The sequence below is a fragment of the Anabrus simplex genome, chromosome 13 (assembly GCF_040414725.1).
Source record: "Anabrus simplex isolate iqAnaSimp1 chromosome 13, ASM4041472v1, whole genome shotgun sequence".
In the NCBI taxonomy this organism is placed as follows: Eukaryota; Metazoa; Arthropoda; class Insecta; order Orthoptera; family Tettigoniidae; genus Anabrus; species Anabrus simplex.
This window is the reverse complement of record NC_090277.1, coordinates 23088921-23094920: the sequence shown is the minus strand read 5'-3', so window position 1 is coordinate 23094920 and position 6000 is coordinate 23088921.

The window sequence follows — 6000 nt, the reverse complement described above, 5'->3', positions numbered from 1 at the left end:
TTAGCGAGCTTGATCAACCTTCCTACTTCGTTTCGTGGTATAATACGATCTCTGTCGAGAGGAAGAATGACAGAACAGGTTATACACCCTTCGTACCAAAAAAAGTCAAAATTTACTGTAAGGCAGTCTGCAGCAGGTGAAGTGACACACACAGCGGATCATAATTAAATGTGGACGACGACTGTTTGGCTTAGCTTGTACTCCATTGTGTTTCCCCGTCATCACACTAGCATTCAACTTTAGCCCTTTATTATGAAGGGTATTCTTGACCGCAGCGTCACATGCACTTAGTTTAACCAGAACAAGAAAAGTTGTAGCTAGTTTCCTCTCATCTTTATTAAATATACCATCGCTATACGTACCTGATATCTGTTGACTCGTCTCACAATACACTACAGTATATGAGTTATTATTTTCAAAACGAGGCGCCACCAAATTTTTCATTATTCCAGAGCACTTGGTACGATGCAGTATGAACAAATTCCCACTAAATTGGTTTTAACAAGTACTCGTACATCTAAGTGAACAACCACGTGTACGGAGCAGTGATTCGGAACTTAATTTTGCTCCCTATTCACTTGTCTTGTCTGCATCTTTATCCGAAACAAGAAAAGTGTCAAGAATCATAGACAAGGAAAATGCTTCACTTTATTCAACGCGATTTTTATCTTACTGTGGCCAAAATATCACAGTGTTTAGCTGCTATAATATTTTTACAAAAGTTACATTTAGCCTTTTTCGTTTCATCAGGTATCTCCAACAACCAGTCCTTAAACTTCGGGTTCGAAAACCACTCTTTTCGAAAACTCTGTAGATAACTCTGTTGTGGCTTGCCCGAGAATACTGTAACTATTACAGGGCCAGCTCTTATGGAAAGCTGATTTGTGATATATTGTCGTGTCTGGCGGGCGGTTACACCACAAAGTGGGGAAGAACTTCCCATGTAGGCATATTCCACCATTTCCACACGCTTCGACATTCTAGACGACGCGGGCTGAATAATAGGGACCGGCTGGCACCATACCATACACTACTGTTCGCTGTCATCAGCTGTCAACAGTCAGTGAGACCAGGACCTTACAGTCTAGTCCTGCCTGAGACACAGCCGCAAAGAGCAAGACAGACTATTACACCGGAAAGACTCCAATTTTCACGATTGCAGCCTCCAGAATTCTACCCCGCAAAAAAGCCCAACTCCCCCCCCCCCCCGCGTCTTTCAGAGGAAGTTACTCCCACTTCTGTTGACAACCAGCGTAAACGTAAATTTATGCAAGTCGCTTTGCAAGCTCCAAGGCTGACTACCCCTCCTTCTTACGATAGGGCGGGCTATCTTAATCTTCTTCGCCTTCCACCTACGCCCCAATTCAACCAGTTTTCCCACCTCCACCTGCTATAGCTACTGGTTCACCCCTTTCTTCTATGTCTCGATCACACGAGATTCTTCAACGCCCCTCCCAACACTTCCAATATAAATGTACAACGTCACGGGGCTTCCTTCCAGAACAATATTCAACAACTATTTCTCAAGTTACTTCACCTATTCGTAGAAAAACTGCAAGTCTCCCACGTCCTCCACCAACTCCGCGATAGCTTACACAACATCTTAACCTTCCATGATAAAGATACTCAAGTGGAATGCTAGGAGTATAATTAACAAACAATATGAATTAAAACTCATTATTGATGAAATTATTATTACAGGAGACCTGGTTTTGCCCCATACTGTGTTTCATATCAAAGGCTTTAATATAGAGCGTAGTGATGGTCCTGGTTTCTGTGGTGTGGTCATGCTTATCCATTATAAGATACCCTATCAACTTCTGCATTTAGAATATAGCATTCCTCATGCCTATGTTCTCCGTATTATTTGCAAAGATCTCATTATTATCAATCTTTATTGCCCGCCGGATATATACATCACGGAATATCAATGGTCCCAGTTTTTAAATCAGTTCGATTCAATGACCAAAATTCTTACTCTCGGCGACCTCAACAGCCACCATTCTGTTTGGGGATATAAGTCCGATACGCCTAAAGGATCTCATCTCCTTACCGTTACCCAACACCATGATTTGGTTATCTTAAATGACAGATCTCCTACTCGCTTAACCACCCCCCGCTCAGGAACTCCTCCTAGTGCGGATGATTTATCCCCACGTCGAGCAGCTATGGCACGTGACATCACATGTCACACTTTGCCTGACACACATACTAGTGATCACCTTCCACTCGTTATTACTTATGGACTAGGCCGACCTCATCTGACCCCCGTTTCAGCTGCAGGCGCTAGTAATGTCCGCTCCTTGCGTAATTTCGTCAGTCATACATTCACTCCTTATCTAACTCATCGCGTCAACTTAATATCTGACTCTACTCTACCCTGCTTAGCATCATGCACGATTATATCTATACAAGACAGTGCCCCGTGCAGCAACCTCATTGTTTACGTCGGTGGGATAATGAGTGCCACCAACTTATCCAAAAACTTCGGCGATTGTTTCGTGTATATCGTAAGACGTTAACTCCTCACCATTATTTTCTTTTAAAACATCAAGTAGCCTACGCGAATCGTGTATTCAATTCCAAGCGGCGAGCTACATGGCAATCTTTCATTTCTTCCTTATCCACTCATATTCCTGCTTGGAACGCTTTACGTACACTAACACGGGTATCTCAACATGTATCGCCATCGGTATTCGCCACTTCGTTATTAACTAAGTTTCTTACGTTACTAACTCCGGATTACGTTGTACCAGATTTTAACCCCCCTCGTACTACCGCCATCCCTCAATTTTCCGTATTAGTGTCAACTGTTAATTTTAACGAACTCGAGTCAGCCCTGCAAACGAATAATGACTCTTCCCCCCGGCCCCGATTACATCCCTATGCAATGATTCGGCTCTTCCCAATGCGTGCCAAACAGGAGCTTTTGGCTTTCTATAATCATATTTTGCAAACTACACTCACTCCTCACGGAACGAATTTTTCATACTTTCCATTCTCAAACATCGTCACCTTCCTACTGATCCTTGAAACGTTCGTGGAATCTTTTTGGGATCGTGCCTTCGGAAATCATTTAAAAAACCTTTTACAGCGATTTACGTGGGCGTTTGAGTGTTATGATCTTATACCGAAAAATCAATACACGTTTTTAAAGGCCGTAGTGCTCATGACGCTGTAAACTCTCTTATTATTGATACCTTATTAGCCAAACACCGTAAGCATAGCACCCTGGCGTTCTTCCTATATATAAAAGGAGCTTTTAATTCGGTTCCTCTTAACCTCCTTTGGAACACCTTCTCACTAAATGGTTTACCTTCGTCGCCATAAGACCTATCTGTGTCGGTGCGACGTAAAGCCCCTAGCAAAAAAAAATGGTTTACCGGTTAGTTTTCTTTTTTTTACGTATTTTGCGAAACCTGCTGGTGAACCGTGCCCTTATCCTTAAATCAGCTCAATATTCCATTCCTTCTCGTCAAAGAGCACATGGGCTTCCCCAGGGCGACATTCTAATTGGCTTACTATTTCCACTCTACAAGAGCGGTTTTGAGCAATTAGTTACTCGTTCGGCCCGTCTCTTTGATTTTGCGGACGATTTCGCACTTTATCATTCCCATGAAGGCGTTGACAGGTGCCGAGATCACCTACCTCAGCTCACGTGGCTTCAACCACATGGCCTCTAACTATGTATTCCAAAATGTTCTGCCATGATGTTTACCCATAAACGTCGTTATAATGCAGATCCGATTGTTTCTTCTACGTGAAGGCCTCTTCTTACTCATCACAGATATCTCGGAGTAATGTTGGATCATAATTTGACTTGGAAACAGCATATCTCCCGACTTCGTACTGAAGCTGACGTTTATATTAAAGTCTTGAAAGAGATAACTCGTCGGAATTGGGGCGCTGATCCAGTCACTGCCAAGTTGTGATATATGGCCACCATTCGCTCGTATATGGACTACTGTGCACACGTCATAGATACCGCAACTTTGGCTACCGTAACCCACCTCAATACATTTCAATTTACGGCTCTGCGAATTTGCTTCGGAGCTCTTAAAACCACGCCTACCAATGCCCTTCTTGTGGAGTATGGCGAAACTCCGTAATTAATCCGCCGACATTTCCCTGCAACCAAATACCGGTTTAAAAGATTTGCCACAGCGAATCATTCGTTGATCCCAAAATTGCAATTACTATATGTATACTGTGACCGTTCATGACATCGTCATATGTATATAAAGACATCCTGCATAGAGAATATGCCGTTTTCCGCGCATTTCTACGTTAAATAGCCGCCGAACGAGGATACTCTTGACGGTTCCGGGACTCGAGCCGCCCCCCGTAGAGTCGCGCGCCCCTCTTCTCGTTGCGCGCAATTGAGAAAACAGGGAGTACAAGCGTCCGTAAGTGGAGTTCGCTCTCTTTCTGAGTGAGAGAGCTGGAGCGAGCAAGATGTCACATGACTGAGAAGTGAGGTCACGAAACAGCTTCAAAGAAGTCGTCCCAACATACGAGACGATATCACCTCATGTATTCCCCTAAATATCTTGTGGCACCAATGCATAGTTGTCAACTGTTTCGAGGGTATTAACATTAATAACTCGGAAACACTTGATAGAAAATTTCGACTTACAGCTTCGATGAATGAGGAGATTTGATGTGGATTTATCATGCAGAGAACCATTCTACATAATAAGAATAACAGGAAGTACGCACATACTTGATAGCTTGACGTGAGTAAAACCACATGCCCGGCTCTGACAGGACCAGGAAAACTAAAATATCCCCGGAGTCAGGCTCCACCTACTGAGAATTGGTACTGACGCTTTAGTGATTACAGACAACCCCGTGAAGGATTCGAAACGAGAATTGATCAGTGGAAAGTGGAATGTACAGGCTTTAATTTGATATTAAATTCGACGTGTAAATATACCTGCCAGCGGAGCGATGTCTGACAAGGGGGCGTGGACTGATTTCCCCTCCAGAAAATAAGGCTTTCCACTATATAGGCGGGAGGCAAGAAGCCAGTATATTCCAGTATACCCAGTGCATTCGGTCTAATCAGCAGACATATTCGTTAGAGAACAGTCAGTTTAATATTCAGTGTTTTACAGTGTGAAGATTCCTTATACAACAGTGCCATGTAGTGTAAATGACAACACTCAGTGAGTGATGGTGCGCTGCGTGCTAAATATTTAGTAATTCCTTAATGCAGTTCGCTATGATCTGGATGTGAAAAGAATTTTTCTGTGATTATGTGTCAGAGAGGCGCGGGATGGTAAAAGAGATGATCGGTTGAAGTAAATTATTACGAGCACGGTAATGAAACTAATCTAAGTGAATATAGTGGACTGTGTCGCATTATACGATATATATATAAACGAGGTTAAATGAAGGAAGTAATCCAATAAAGAGATCGTTCGATCACAGTGTTACAGTAAGGCTTGAACCAACGCTAACAGTGAGCGGTTTATCAGACATCATTTTGGGAGACCGGGCAGCGTCCTCCGTATTCTCCCTAACGCAGTGAGTTGGACATCGTATCAATGATTAGTGAAGTGGAGTGGGTCGATTGATGACCGATAAAAAAAATTAATACATAATATTCATATCCTGTGAGTGAGACCGGTCTGTATGTGGTACTCCGAGATCAAACAAATCGTGGAAAACTAGTGTATGCAAATGAAGGTATCGATATTGGCTGCAGGACAAGCTCCAATATGGGGCTAAGGTGCTTAAATTTATGAGTATCCTTAGTCGTACCAAAGTTATAGTGCATGACACAATTAGTGCATTTATAACAAATTCTATCTATCTAGGTGTTCTGCCTCATGGCAGGTCTTGTCATGGGATGAACCTCTTCCACTGTTGCCTGTCCTGCGCCAAGTTTTTCATGTCCGAATATTTATTTCCTTGGATATTGTCCAACATTTGATATTTTTTCCTTCCTCTTCCTCGTTTGCCTTTTACCATTCCTTCTATTCCTTCTTTCAGTAA